Raw genomic sequence first — 16,455 nt, forward strand, 5'->3', positions numbered from 1 at the left:
CTGAGTAAGAACCCTTTGGATACTAGAGAAGGAAAGGGGGGTGTGGGGGTAGGGGGTAATGATACATCTGGATATCTGCAGGGCTTTTGTTATACCAACCAGCAAACACAAGTAGAGTTGAGTTTCATGGGACAAGAGTGAAAAGCTGAGTGTCAACTTCTCAGGTCATCTCTTTAAAACATTTTTTTAAAATGTTTATTTTTATTTATTTTTGAGAGAGAGAGTGAGCACATGTGGAGAAGGGGCAGAGAGTGGGGGTAGGGAGAGAGAATCCCAAGCAGGCTTCTGCCCTGTCAGCACAAAGCCCGACACGGGACTTGATATCACGAACCATGACATCATGACCTGAGCTGAAATCAAGAATCACACGCTTAACCGACTGAGACTAAGCCACCCAAGCGTTCCTCTCTTTAAAACATTGTATTTATTTAAGTAATCTCTGTACCCAACATGGGGCTTGAACTCATGACCCCAAGATCAAGAGTCTCACGCTCTACCGACTGAGCCAGCCGGGCACCACTCACGTCATCTCTTTAAGTATGTGCTACACAAGTATTAAAAAATATGTCAGAGGGTGTCAAATTATAAGCCAGCTGTGGATGCCCACACGTGTGTGATCCCCTGAAAGCTATGGACCCTTTCCCCAGAGCAGTCCACACGCACACGCCCAAAGTCACAGGGCTCTCAGACTCCTGGTGCACGGCTAGGGATCCCAAGGTGAAAATCTTACCATACAGTAAGCGAGCATACCCTGAGGGGCTGCAGGAGAGACGTCCTAAAATGTCCATGTTCTCACAGTCTGACTACTTGGTGGAGTTGGCCCTGGATGGAATATGCCCTGGGGGAGGGAGGGTTGATAAAAGGAAAAAAGCCGTTTTTAGTTTTTAGGCTTTCCGATTGTGACAGAGCTGGTCTTTGGGGAAAGACTGCAGTATCTGACTTGAGGGTAGGTATTCGACTGTTGTGTGTGTATGTGTATTATGTATGTTGTACATATGCGGGCTTATGCACATTCGCCCCCAAGAGATGAATCACCCATTTCCTGGTTTGCCAGACTGCAGGGAACCCACCTGGGGAGGCCAGCCTGTGGGTCCCCAGGCAGCCTGCCCCAGGAGAATGCTGTTAATTCTTCCCATCTACAACTGCCCCAGGACACTAGGCCACACCGGAGGCTTTTCAGCAGCTCTCAATAGTCCAATACCTTCTTATCACAGAGGGCTGATCTGCTGCTTCTGGCTAAATCTCCTTCAACTCCATCCCACTGTGATGCCTGAAGGGGATTACCAGCTGTCATGTAGCTTTATCTTTCCACCTACCCGGCAGCAGACAGGAGAGCTCAAAATGTGACAGAAATAAGAACTAAGAGTAAAGGAATTCCCAAAGGGGTGAGTCTGTGTCTCTCCGAGGCAGTGAGAGCATCCTACGCAAAATGTAAAACATGAATCTTAGGCTTTCCTGAATTCTCCTGTCTTTTCTTGGCTGAAAGCATGAGGCCGGGAAATCAGTGTCAGCCAACTGCTAGTAGCTCTGACCGACAGAGGAAAGCAAATCGGGAGAGGAGGGCGCCTGGGAGGGGCCTGCACGCGGGCAAACACACACAGGCCCCGGACCCAGGGAGAAAGCAGAGCGAAGGCCACCGCCCTTCCTGAATTTTCACAGACAGACCTCTAATTGTTCCCGAGGGTGGTCTGGACAACACAGGACATCCTGAGAGTTCACCCAAGGAAAGAGACCGTTTTCGTTTCACAGCAGCATCAGACACTGGGGCTATTTCTATGTACACGTACTCACCGCGACGAGCAAATCATTCTGCTGTCCTAGGCCAGCAAAAGTCAGTCTGCTGACCAGCACTCTCTCCCAGGTCTGATACCTATTTCAGTAACCCCTGAGATCAATAGAATGATCAGCAGAGTAAGACAAAACCTTTTTTTTTTTTAAAGTAAGATCTACACCCAACGTGGAGCCCGAGCTCCCGACCCCGAGATCAAGAGTCACAGGCTCCACTGACTGAGCCAGCCAGGTGCCCCAGCAAAACATCTGTTTTATTGTGTAAAACCAAGTGACTTTAATCACCCCAGATAAAATTTTAAGATGTGTATTGTTTAAAATCTTTCAATGGATTCCCACTCCCCTAAGGATAAATTCTCAGTTCCCCAAACTGGCGTTTAGGTAGGGTAGACCACATACTTTAATGGCTGAAATTGGGACGTTCTGAGAGTGAAAAGAGGGTGCTCCTGACAACAATGCATAAAGCAGACTACCCCGAGCCGGCAGACTGGGGCTCCTGCCTGAGGGTAACCTGGCCTTGCCCTGCCATCCACTCTCTTCTCCTTCGCCACCTGTTTGCCAGCTCTCTCCTCCAGCCACACTGGCGTCTGTTCTTTGAAACGGGCAGGCTTCCTCTAGCCTCCTGACCTTTGTCATGCGCTTTCCTCTCCCTGTTCCACCCACTCACTGGCTGCTTCTTCACCTGGCGCACTCCTACTCACTCCTTCTCCGGATCTGTCTCCCCACAACCTCCTCCGACCCCCAAGGCAAAGCCGGCTCCCACAGCATCTAGAACACACCTCATCGCATCTGCAGTCGTTTCTTGAGCGGGGGCTGCCACCTTCTACGATGCACAGGGGGCCTCTGGGCAGGGACGGGGCTGTCCTTATGGCTGAATCCTCAGTCCCCAGCACCACGCCTGATCAAAGGAGGTGCTGGAATCTTCCAGTCCCACCTCAGGAATCCCCTTTCTTTCCTTCACCTCACAACCCTTCTGTACCCTACAGAGCTCAGGGCTGTCCTGAGTGCTCCCTGGACCCCAGGCTGCCCCTGACGGTAGCTGACATCAATCCGCTCAGCGCTCTGCGAGGTCCTTCAGGGCAGATTGTACTCCATTCATCCAGGCGCAGGGTGGTTGATGAGGGGGATGCTGGTAAACATGAGCACAGGGCCATAAGCCCTCATTTAAAACCTTGGGCCCAGATGCATTTCAGAATTCAGAACTTTTCATCTGAAAACGGTCATAGCACGTAGTATTTGCCAGTAGAGCTGGGGCAGCACCCTGCTATCTACCTCGCTGTTTCTGCAGCTACCGGTGCGAATATTCACACCTAGTGGCTAAATCAAGCCTCAAAATGTACCCCACATGCCTTCAGGTCAGGCTCTGCAAGTCATTTAGTGCTGACCAGGTCAGAATTTTCTGCCAAAGTTTTGAAGAAATTTTGGTGGTTAAGAGCTTTTGGATTTTTAGAATTGTGCAAAGGGACTGCAGACTTGTAACAGCTGACATTTCATTAATATTCCTTCGCCAGGCACTGTTCCAAGTTTATACACAACTGTAGACAATGGAACATATATCCTACACATACCACATTAATACATATTATATATAATACACATAGAACGTATATATAAAATCACGTTGAATCCTCAAAACAATCCCATGAAGTATTATCATTTTACTCATTTTGCAAATAAGGAAACTGAGGCATACAGAGTATAGGTAACACACAGGGTAAGTAACAGACCATAAAACTAGACACGGGGTCCGTAGCTGATGTCCAACGGCCACTGTGTAAATGAGTGGATGAAATGTGGGTGTGTATGTGTTAAACACAGAGAGGGGGGCTTGAAGTAGTGGAATAGCAGAACCACTGAAGTGGCTTTGTTGAAAACCTCTTTTCCAGCATTGCTTCTACCCCCACTTAAATGTTCACAAAAATAGCACTAAATGTGGCCCACCCTCCTGCCTGGAGCAGGGGTAAGGTCCTGACCCAAGTTAGGGCCATCCGAACAATTCCCTGGGACCTGGGAAGTGGAATCAGGAAGTCGTTCTCTTTCTGGTGGCCTGGATTATATAAAACAAAAACATTTCAGGGCGCTTGGGTGGCGCAGTTGGTTAAGCGTCCGACTTCAGCCAGGTCACGATCTCGCGGTCCGGGAGTTCGAGCCCCGCGTCGGGCTCTGGGCTGATGGCTCAGAGCCTGGAGCCTGTTTCCGATTCTGTGTCTCCCTCTCTCTCTGCCCCTCCCCCGTTCATGCTCTGTCTCTCTCTGTCCCAAAAATAAATAAACGTTGAAAAAAAAATTTTTTTTTTTAAATAAAAAATAAATAAATAAATAAATAAATAAAAAACATTTCAGAGGAAAACAGAACCACCATATATAGCCTAAAGATCCAAATACAGCCTGCCATATTCTAAAATTTTTTTTAACGTTTTTATTTATTTTTGAGACAGAGAGAGACAGAGCATGAACAGGGGAGGGGCAGACAGAGAGGGAGACACAGAATCGGAAGCAGGCTCCAGGCTCTGAGCCATCAGCCCAGAGCCCGATGCGGGCCTCGAACTCACGGACCGCGAGATTGTGACCTGAGCTGAAGTCGGACGCTTAACCGACTGAGCCACCCAGGCGCCCCACAGCCTGACATATTCTAGGGTGTAATCTATGTTTCCTACTTTTTCTTTTAAAATAAAACATTAGCTGGCACACAGGAAATAGGCCAGTTAGGACTGCTTCGGCTCCTGATACACAGCTGATTATTGTCGGGAGTCATCTGGTAATTCAATTATTCGACCAATGTTTACTGGGTACCTCCTATGGGTCAAGCACTCTGCTAAGCAGGTGATAAACCAGAAAGATATGGTTCCTGTTGCAGGAGCCATGGGCAGGTTGCCCTAAGTGAGAACACTTTGGCATGAAGGTTATTCTGAGCCCTCCCTTAACTACATGATAGAACCTAAATTGGGGTCCTTCTCAGAATAAGGATCATAAGCAGAGATAAATTTTACCCAAGTGACCCATCTGTGTAGCAGGACAAACATCTAATTACCAAACATCTGCTCTTCTTATGGCCTCACGAGATGCATCCTTTCCTCTGGAGTCTCATACCCCAATACCCCTTCTCCTTAGTTCTGGATGACCCTTCTGCTTCATTTTGCCTGTCTTTGGAATTTCCCATTCCTGTCGGTGCAGATTCCCCATACAAACGTTACTAAATTTTATTTTCTCCTGTTAATCTGATATCAATTTGATTCTCAGTCCAGCTAGAAGGCCCTTGAAGAGGGGAGGAACTCTTGCTCCCCTACACTGTCCTCCCAGGTCAATACAATCGTAGTGGTAAGTAAATGAGCATCATGATCCGGGATAAAGGTGAAGAACAGAGAGAATACACAACAGTACCTTTAAATCAATTAGCAATTAGAACTGGAGGGTAACAAAAACTAATTATACTATTTATGAGCTTTCGAGTTTAATTCCAACAAATTTATATCACAAAACCAAACAATTATGAAGAATTATTGATATGAGCAGTAAAGATACGAATGAAGTCTCCACGCACACCCTGAGTCACTCTAATGCTTCTATGTCAAGTATAGACCATCCAGACTTACTGTTATTATCAACAGATTAACAAGATTTGCATACATATTATGAACGTCTGATTAAATAGCTTGTTAGTAGAAAAACTAATTGAATTAGGGAGTGTGGTTTCCAGGGTACACTTAGTCCAACCAATGACTTTTGCCCATTTTTTTTTAAACCTAGCCCTGGCCCTGGTCCTAACCCTATTTTTTGCCCATTTAAAGCCAGGGCTCTCCAATGTAAAGCTGCATTCTGCAGAAAGTACTTTGCAAAAGTACGGGAACACGTTTGAATTTGAAGAGATAAAAGATTAGCGCTAATGGGATTTCAACAATAGTAAATGTGATGCGTTAGCGACGGCAACAAAAATACATTTGGTGCAATATATGACAGACCCTGGTAGGTGTGAGTACCCTAATCCTCACTCCTTTTTACCTTGTTAACATAACCTCAATTCTGTTCAGTACTTTAACACACCCTATTAAATATATTTTCCCAGAGTCCCTCGGAGTCATTCATGGCTGGGTATTGTGATTCTAGTGAATAAAACCTAAGGAAAAGTCTGTTTCTGGTTCCTAATAAAAGGAGACAGAGTTGGTGAAAGGAATCTTCTTCCTACCCTTCTTCTCCCCTTGAATGTAGACCTGATGGCTGGAGCTGCAGCCATCAAGTTGTCACCACAAGGATACAAGTTGCCTACCTCTACATTCCATACTATGTGGGGAAAAAAAACACCACTCCTAATTGTTTAAACTACTGTTCTTTAATTTTTGTTATTTGCAACCAAGCATTCCTAATAGAACAGCCCAAGACAGAAGATTATACTTAAAAGTTTGAACCTTGGGGGTCACCTGGGTGGCTCAGTCGGTTGAGCGTCCAACTTTGGCTCAGGTCGCGATCTCACGGTTCGTGAGTTCCGGTCCCACATCAGGCTCACTACTGTCAGCACGGAGCCCACTTTAGATCCTCTCTCCCCCTCTCTCTACCCCTCCCCTGCTTGTATGCTCTTTCTTTCAAAAATAAATAAACTTAAAAAAAAAAAAAAGTTTGAACCCCAGGGAACTGTGGCCATGAAGACGGAGAATTCTGTCTGATTGGCACCTCGGGGCAGATACTAGGAAGTAACCAGTCTGGTGTGGAGCAGCGTGAAATACCAATCATCATGGGACAACAAAGCAAGATTTTGGCAGAGGGCTGGTGGTTGTTTACTCAACATATGTTCCCCATCTTCTTTCTCACCCACATGTCCTTTCCCTGCCCCAGAGCAAGTTCCATTTCAGTTCATTGCCACCTAGGCAAAGCCTATTAGACTTAAGTGCTCTGCCAGCTGTGTAGACAGATAAGCATCTTCCAACCTCCACCTTAGATGCAAGAGATTTCGATTTGGCATACAGATTTAATGTGGTTTACCTTAAGGCATGTCCAACGACATTGTCCAAACCTTCAGGTCTTTTTTGGTTTGGGGTAGAAGTAGCTTCTATGTGCCTGGTATATCTGATACAGTGTTGATGAAGGACCATAAGGCAAGCTGAGGGCCAAGCACCAGCTAGCACAACACCCGCCCCTCCCAGGTGGGATATGTGTGATATTCCTCAGGCCCTCCCGACTGCCCAAGAACAAAGGAAAGGAAAGAAAACAAATGGTTAACTGATAGAGATCACAGTCCTGCAGGACTTGAGTCTCATCAGTTTACAAATGTCTTAGTAAATTACAAGAAAAAGGCAATCTTAACAATAGCCTAACCTCCAGAAAACTATGGACTCAGTTTCATGGGGCCCTAACATCACCCTCCCCTCCACAGTGATGTGGGGAACAAAGGCAAAAGGAAATGGTAAGTGCAATCAAATTTCTTTATAACCTGCAGCCCACTAACAAATACTTGAGGCAAATACACAGTATACCGTTTCTCCAGGACCGCCCTACTGTCATAATGTTAATGCCTTACTAGAGAGAAAACAATAACAAGACAATAGCAAGACTCCTGGCACCTTATGAGCCCTCTTTAGCATATCAAAGTCCTTCTGGAGGCCTCCCTTTGGTCTTTACCTCCCCCAACTCTGTAATATATAACCACTCACCCTTCACAATCCCAGTGCAGTTCTTTCTGCCCAGGGGCCCTGTCCCCATGCTTTAATAAAATCATCTTTTTGCACCAAAGACATCTCAAGAATTCTTTCTTGCTTGACTGCTGGCTCTGAACCCCACCACCACTCCCAAACCTCATCAGTGTTACCACTATTCTTGCACTCAACAGCAGCTTTTTAATAGACCACACAGAGGTAGATGTATTTCCCCTGAACCTAATGATCTCATCTTTCCCCTTTTGAATTTAAGAAGTAGTCTGTACTTTACTATTATGTTACGCTTCATTTGTAAATTACAAGACTTTATTTTTTTTCTGAAAAGACAGACATGAAGGGGAGTCTTTGAGAACAAGGCACATTCAGAAACTACAAGGTAGGAGAGAATCAAGAGGTGAAGTTGCAGAGACAGGTGAGTGAAGACAGGTAAGTTTTGTGTATCACACATTTGAGTTTTATTCCAATGGCAACAAGTAAGCACTAAAGAACTGTAAGCAAGGGGCTTACATAACCAGAGTTTTCTTCAGAAAGGTCACCTGGGCTGCACAATGGGGAAGCAAATTGCAAGGTGGCACCAGGAAGCTAGTTACAAGATAATAAGAAATTACACAGGCCTAAATTAAGCAGGGGACAGATCTGAGGTGTTTGGGAGGCAAGATGGAAAGCGTTTAGTGCCAGACTGGATTTATGCAGAACAGGAAGATGTTAAGGTGACTCCCGGACGTGACAGGAGGTGGCTGGTGATACCAAGTACAGAGACAGAGAATGCGGGTGGGTCAGGTGAATGGGGTGGCAGGGAGGGGTGACTGGCAGATAGATGATCCACACAGGGTTTTTTTGTGCGCTGTGGACACGTCATGGAGATGACCAACAGACAGCAGAATGTATGGATCAGGCACTCGGGTCTGAGCAGTTAATATGATGAGTGCAAACAGATAACAAGTGAAGCCACACGACTGAGATTATCTAAAGAAAACGAACAAAATGAGAAGATGCCTAAGTGAAAGCACAGAGAACTCTGATAATATCCGAGATGGATGAAAGCAGCAGCATTTCTTCCACCAAGAAGAAAATGAAGAGATGGCCAGAGAAGCAGAGGATATAGGACAGGGAGCAGGGTGGAAAGCCCAGGGAAGAAGCTGGAAGGACTGAGTGGTTTGAAGTGTCCGGTGCCACAGAGAGCCCAGCTCACTCTGACCCCTCAAGGGCTTCTCTTCCCCAGCACGAGGGGACCTTGGCCCGCCCCAAGTGAACCTGTGATCCCGGTCCCCCAGGCCGCAGCTAATTGGTCAAGGGGCGATCACTGACCCACGTGGCACAGAAACCACTCCTGAGAGCTTGGATGCCATCTGCCACACGGCCTGGGCAGCAGAGCAGAGAAGAGGAAGCAGGAATAGAGCAGGGAACCATCCTGGTCTGGGAAGACATCCGTATTCCGATAAACACCTTGATGCTAAAGCTGGCTCCTCCAGTTGATTTCTCTTACTTGGAACTATAAAGATCCCAATATTTATCCAACAAGAGAGGCAGGAATATAAACGGCTGTAGTAGCTGACAGAATGAAGTATGTGCTAAGTGGAGATGCAAGGAGGGGGCTCGAGGAGTTCGGGGAGGAGAGATTAATTTTGGCTGGGTGGAGGGAATGCTTCCAGAAGGGAGGTGGCATCTGGGCGGGTACTTGAAGGATCAGGATTTTAGGGGGAAAGAAGGGAGAGTGTGTACTCTGGCTGAAGGACGAGCGCCAGCAAACGTGGAGAGCATAATGGAGCTGTAAGGCCAACGCGGGCACTGCCCGTCTCCGGTCAGGGGCTGGCACATGCTCCGGGCCCCGGGAAAGGCCTCCTGCCCTCCCACAGTGTCAGCTAGGATGCACAGGGAATTACTCCACCACGGGGCTGAAAGCTACCAGCGGGAGAGAGGAGGGGAAGGGACCAAGGCGGGGAAGACAGGTGTTTTGTTTCACAGAACCAACAGTTTCCGAAAAGGAGAGGCCCAGCTAGGTGTTTCACCTGACAGCCCCCCAGGTGAGCCAGTCTGAGCTGCATTGGGGCTGAGGACCTGCACAGAAGCCCCACCCCTGTAACTGTCCCCCAAGTTAGGCTTAAGTTCATCCTAATACAAAGATCTCTTAGGGGCACAGGGTTATTTTTTGCTTTTTGTTTTTTGCCATTTTTGAACATATGGTGCATACAACTAGCATGCTGATGTGCTAGGTGCTGAATCAAAGTGCCCAGGCCACCCTCTAACACAGTGAATAAAAACTTCCTGTACTAACCCCATGGACAGACAGTGCTTTGTGAGCTAGCTCTGTGTCTCCTCACCTGTAACAAGTAAATGTAACGATGTAAGTGTAACAAGTAAATGTTCTCTGCTTTCAATAGTTCTTTGGGTTGCGGCCATTTGAGGCTGTGAACCCGTGGAGTTAGGTTACCCAGCACACCGCCACCTTGTGGTAGGCCCTCCCACACGATACTGCAATGGTCTGTCTGTGCACCTGCACCCCCGCCAGACTGGAGGCACCCACCCATTTACTTGTGTACGTCCTGCACCTGGCACGGAGCCTGGCATGAGTGAGCGCTCCGTGCAGACTTGGTAATCTCAAGCTGCCTCTACTCAACTGGTGCATTTAGAGGAGGGGTCTACGTAAGAATGAGAAGGGAGAGCTGATTAGGTTGGCTTGTGAAGACTCTCAGTTGTAGGGACAGTAAAACAACTTGCTTTTTTTTTAAATTTTTTTTTTTAACGTTTATTCATTGTTGAGACAGAGAGAGACAGAGCATGAATGGGGGAAGGTCAGAGAGAGAGGGAGACACAGAATCTGAAACAGGCTCCAGGCTGTGAGCTGTCAGCACAGAGCCCGACGCGGGGCTCGAACTCACGGACCGCGAGATCATGACCTGAGCCGAAGTCGGATGCCCAACCGACTGAGCCACCCAGGTGCCCCTGTTTTTCTTTTTTTAATGTGGTGAAATAAACATAAAATCTACCAGTTCAACCATTTTTAAGTCTACGTTCAGTGGCATTGTGTATTCATATTGTTATGCAGCCATCACCACCATCTATCTCCAGAACTTTTTCATCTTCTCACGCAGAAGCTCTGTACCCATCAAACACGACCTCCCATTCCTGCCTCCCCCAGCCCCTGGCAACCACCAAGCTACTTTCTGTCTCTATGAATTTTATAACCCTGGGTACTTCAGTAAGTGGAATCATAACAGTATTTGACCTTTTGAAAACAACTTCCTTTTAAATGTGCTTTCAACTTGTAAACATTTACCAAATGTGCTCACTTCCTCCCCACAAAGCAGGCAGGACGAAGACTATGGGTCTGGTTTGGAGGCTAAGAAAGCAGAGGCCCAGGAAGGTTAGAGGATTCCTCCAAGCCTGGGCTCCTGGGGATCACAAATGCCCCGGGGCTACTCGAGGTGCCAAGCTCAGCTGACCCTCTCACACACTCCTCGGAGGCTGCTTCAGAATCTGGATTGCTGGAGGGCCCTTACCTCAACCCACTTCCCATACTAGCTGGCCTTCCTGTGCCTGAGGACAGATGGTTTGAGCACCTCACTACAGATTAGCAATGGGAGCAGAAATAACCAATGCAGTGGAGTGGAGTCAAAGGTTTGACCTTAGGTCAGGGTGTGTCTTTCTTTCTCTCTTTTAATGTTTGTTTATTTTGAGAGGGAGGGGGGACAGAGGGTCCAAAGCAGGTGGAGGGCAGAGAGCCCGATGCTCCATGCGGGGCTCGAACTCACGAACCGTGAGATCATAACCTGAGCCAAAGTCAGACACTTAACCAACTGAGCCATCCAGGAGCCCCCAGGGTGTCTATGGTCGGGTGCTCTCTGTTCTTCAGGAGGCAGCTCACACAGGTCAAAGCCTTTGCCAGCATGAATTATTAATCCGCATACCTGTTTGGAGTCCACTGGAGCAGGCAGCACAGTAGAGTCACAGCAGAAAACGCTAAATGATTAATCCTCCTCCTGCCCAAGGATGTGGCGCCTGGGCCAGCTCCCTTTCTCCAGGATATCAGGAGAAAGGGTTTCTTTTCCACAATCAGGTCAAAAGGTTTGCTCAACTTTGGTTTTCTGCATAGTGATGTTCAACGCTAATAACCAGTTCGCAAACTGCCAAGAGACTGTGGGGTTTCTTCAAGGTTGGTTGTTTGCTGGAATTAGAAATGTTTCAAACTGTGCATTATCTTCTAAATCAATATGAAAAGCTCTTAGTGAGTCTGAAGAAAATGAGTCTCATGCATTTTGTTCTCATCAATACCTACTAAAATAACTTATCAGGTGTGTGTGTGTGTATACATACAGGATCTAATGTTAGAAGCCGGAGATGTTAACACCTGTTTAAAACATGCTTGCACTTTTCCTTTACCTCTAAATGTACCTGTAGGGCAGAATCACAAGCTAATTAGTTTGACCCCATGTGGCTCAGTATGTGGAAACCCCATTAAGGTTATGTCACAGAATTTAAGACTCTCCCTTTGGGCTGGTTTAAAGACAGAAATCCTGGGCGTGCCTGGGTGGCTCAGTTAAGCATCCGACTCTTGATCTGGGCTCAAGTCATGATCTCACAGTTCAGGAGTTTGAACCCCACAGTGGGCTCTGTACTGATATAGCATGGAGCCTGCTTGGGATTCTGTCTCTCCTTCTCTCTGCCCCTCCCCAGCTTGTCCTCTCTCTCTCTCTTTCAAAATAAATGGATAAACTAAGAAAAAAAAAAAAGATGGAAATCCTGTCACACGTGAAGACTCTGTAAATGAACAGGTGGGGGGAGGGGACAGGTATGACAAGGAACCAGGGAGACTAAAGAAACAGAAGGAGCCTGGGAAGTGGAGCAGGACGACCTAGATTCGCAACCTGTTCTCCGGGGCCACTTTATCTGAGGCTCAGTTTCCTCATCTGTGGAAAGGGATCATAACTTTACCAGAGACAGTACAGAGATTAAATAATAGCTGTAACTGGGGGCGCGTGGGTGGCTCCGTCGGTTAAGCGTCTGACTTTGGCTCAGGTCATGATCTCACAGTCTGTGAGTTCGAGCCCTGCGTCGGGCTCTGTGCTGACAGCTCAAGAGCCTGGAGTCTGCTTCACATTCTGTGTCTCCCTCTCTCTCTGCCCCTCTCCTGCTCATGCTCTGTCTCTGTCTCAAAAACAAACAAACATTAAAAAAAAAAAATAATAATAATAATAGCTATAACAGCAGCAACAGTTCACTGAGTGCTTACAATGGGTCAGGCGCTGTGCCGGAAAAATTACCATAAGGCACTTAACAAACGTTAGCTGTAATAACAATTTTATTATTGTTGTCATTTACTGACAATTCCTAGGGCTTCAATCGATTTAGGTGGGCAGGTTTCTTCCACCTTATTATTTTAAAAGCTTAAAATCCTATACTGCTTCAGTACCAAGTGTCTTATCTCCCAAATGCTGCTTTGAGCCCATAAGGATGTGCTGCCTTCTCTCCCCACTTCAAGGGAAGAGATGAGAAATGAGACCAGAAGAGAACAGGGAGCTAATATATATTAATCAAGGCACCAAACATCTGTGGTCAGAAACTTTTCCAAATGTGGGGTGTACAAAGATAATAAATAGGACTAATGTCAAAACGTTATCAGTATGCTCTCCCTTCTGTATGTGAGGGCGGACGGATGGGCAACGTGCAGGGGGCTTGGAGGCTGGTGGCCAATGGCCAGCCCCACGGCTGCCTCTGCTTGTTGCCAACAGGAGCTTCTGAAAAGCCAGGCGGCACCAGATGCGTTTCGGCCGCTCCCCTCCAGGAGGAGCCCAGACAGGGCTCAGACAGGGACAGAAGGGTCGGGGGTTTGAGGCCCCACTCTCCCAGCCACTAGGCAGTCATGCAAACCACTCTTCCCACTGTACTCAGGCTTCATTTTACACAGCAACTGGAGTGGGGACAGGACTCTGAAAGACTGAAACAGCCAAACAAAAACTAAGTTACCTAAAGAGCTCATTTCAGTTATATGAGAAGAAGTTATCAGATTAGAATAAAACTTGGTTTTCCTCTGCCATCCAGCTTGCAAGACAAGAAGGGGCTCAAACGAAGACTGAGTTAGCTGTAGAAAAATAAGCCACACTTTCTCTGCAAATGTGAGTGCAGTCTGAGTACATTTTCTGCCCTGTTATCGGACTAGAGGTTACTGAGTAACCTCTGTGCTGGATCCTTCACATACATCCTCCCTTCTCAGCATCACAACATCCCTGTGTTGGGAGCCACTATCACTTCCTCATTTACAGGTGAGCAACCTAAGGCACAGGTTAAGATTAAGCGCTTTTCCAAAGGTTACACAGATAACAAGAGCGGGGCGGGGGGGGGGGGGGGGCTCTTCCAGGAGCTTACAGACTGATGAAGCACAAAACACATAAAGAGGAAATATCTACGTGCTGAGTCCAACGGCAGAGATGTGTGCAGGGAGTTAGGGACCCTACAGAGAGGCTTAACTCCAGCCAAAGCAGGCCAGGGAAAGCTTTCTGCAGAGAATGATGCCCACGCCTTTGTCTGTTTTGTTTTTTGTTTTTGTTTTTTTTAAGGTATTCTTAACATACAACAAAATGCACACATGATAAATATTCAGTTTGGTAAGTTTTCACAATTGCATAAATTTATTTAGTCACTATCAAAAACAAGATTTAGAACACTTCCATCATCCCAGAATGTTCTCTCATGCCTCTTTCCAGTCAACCCTTTCCCCTTTGCCAGTTTCTGACTTCTAACACCATAGACTAGTCTTGCGTGTTCTTGGACTTCATAAAAACACAATCATCTGTATGTTGGTTTTTGTTCTGCCTTTTTTGCTAAGCTGAGTCTTAAACACTGAATGGAATGTTAGGTGAGCCAAGGGGCAGTAAAACAGAAGCACAGAGGTGAGAAGCAGCCGGGGGATGTGGCTGGAGTCTGGAGTACTGGGCAGGAAGTGACTGGGATGGAATGGGAGACAAGGGGAGAGGGCCCGTCACAAAGGGCCTGAGACCCTGGGTTTCCATCTAAGGGGCTTGGACTTTATTTCATAAGCAAAGGCAAGTTGATAAAGCCTTAAACAGCTCCTGAGCACCTATGATGCTCCAGGTGTACCCAATGCTTTGCACATGTTATAATATTTCAAACTCCATAATCTTAGGAGATAGATAATCATTCCCATTTTATAGATAATCCAAGTGAGGCTGGTGGAGGTGAAGTAAAACTTCCTAAGTGACAAGCCGGGACTCAAACCCAGCCTGATTCCAAATATCCTGCTTGTTCTACCTGTTGAAAGCTCCTGGAAGCAAAGGGAGGAACATCAGTTTAAACCGTGAAGAGCCCTAGGACAAAGGCAGTGAAGAGGTCTGGGGAGCATTCGACGTTACTCTGCATGTGACATTGGGCACTGGAAAGAGCCAGAACACTTACTGGAAGATAACAGGCTGGGATCCCGGCAAAACCAGGGAGATCAAGATCCAGACACTTCCCGGTATTCCTTCTTTCTCTTCTTTGGGGGGCTATTTATTACTCAACTAAACATCTTCAGAGAGTGAGGGGCTGGCTTGCCCGGGTGGAACAAATCTAAAGAGACGTACCATCTCTTACTTTGCTGGAATCTCCTGGCAATTCATATGAAACCCAGGTGTTCGCTTATGTCGGTGGCTCAGTTGGTTTAGCATCCGACTCTTGATTCCAGTTCAGGTCATGATTTCACAGTTTGGTTCATGAGCCCAAGCCCTGCATCGTCAGGCTCTGTGCTGACAGCATGGAGCCTGCTTGGGATTCTGTGTCCCTCTCTCTTTCCCTCCCCTGATCAGGCATGTGCACGTGCACTCTCTCTCAAAATAAACTTTTCAGATAATAAATAGACCACTCTCCACTGACACAGAATACCCTGCAACACTTGCAAAAAAAAAAAAAAAAGAAAAAAAAGTAAAAACCCCAGGATTACTAAAAATTTCTTCCAAATCTGTATTTATTAAATTGTTAAAACCAATGTATTGTCTTTTTTTTTAATTTTTTAAATGTTTATTTTTGAGAGAGAGAAAAAGAGAGCGTGAACAGTGGAGGGGCAGAGAGAGGGAGACACAGAATCTGAAACAGGTCCAGGCTCTGAGCTGTCAGCACAGAGCCCGACGTGGGGCTTGGACTCACGAGCAGTGAGATCATGGCCTGAGCCGAAGTCGGTCGCTTAACTGACTGAGCCACCCAGGTTCCCCCAATGCATGCTCTTTTTAAAATAAGCGGTTTTTTTTGTTTGTTTGTTTTTTGTTTTTTTAGTTTATTTATTTTGAGGGATGTGTGCACCCAAGCAGAGGACAGGCAGAGAGACAGGCCCAAGCAGTCTTGGTGCCATAAGCATGGGGCCTGATGTGGGGCTCGATCTCCCGAGTAGTAAGATCGTGACCTGAGCTGAAATCAAGAGTCAGACGTTTAACCGACTGAGCCACCGAGGCGCCCCCAAACCAATTTACGCTTTTATCCCTAGTGTCGTATTTCTTCACATCATTCCTTGTATGGCAAACCTAGGGCAACACCGAGAGCCCATGTCCCGATAATGTCCTCAGGATGACCCTTCCCCCAAGTCCAAACTTAAAATCTGCCTGAACATGTGATAAAAAGTAACAGTGACCCAAAAAAGAGCTGGTGATATTTTTAAATTAAAAATCAGGAAAAAAAATGAATTCACCTATGTCACAATTCGATGACACTCAACAGACTGACTAAACAGTACACACCCCAAAAGCTCTAGAGAAAAGCAGATTGATAAGATGGCGTGTGGAAAAAAAGAGCTGAGGGACAGTTTGGGACACGCAAAAACCTGTTAAGCTCCCTTAACTTTACTTTACTTTAATGCCTCTTTTCCAGGAAAAATAGTAGTATCCCTCAGCCCTCAGACATGCTTTAGGAAAGGCTGTAACTACTTTCCTTTGCCTGGAAAGCAATTCCTTTGCTCGTCCCTCCACACACCTCTTCCTAGTTAGTACCCATTTCTTTTTCAGATCTCTGCGTCGAGTGACCTCCTTATGGAAACCTTCCGT

General features: G+C 46.6%; 1 non-coding gene across 1 annotated transcript; it reads right to left on the minus strand.

Annotated features, from left to right (window-relative positions):
* Positions 1-442: 442 nt before the first annotated feature.
* Positions 443-515, minus strand: TRNAK-CUU. The gene has a single exon. It is a non-coding gene; the product is annotated as a tRNA-Lys (tRNA).
* Between the last annotated feature and the right edge of the window lie 15,940 nt (positions 516-16,455).

This window comes from Prionailurus bengalensis, chromosome B4 (genome assembly GCF_016509475.1).
Source record: "Prionailurus bengalensis isolate Pbe53 chromosome B4, Fcat_Pben_1.1_paternal_pri, whole genome shotgun sequence".
NCBI lineage: Eukaryota > Metazoa > Chordata > Mammalia > Carnivora > Felidae > Prionailurus > Prionailurus bengalensis.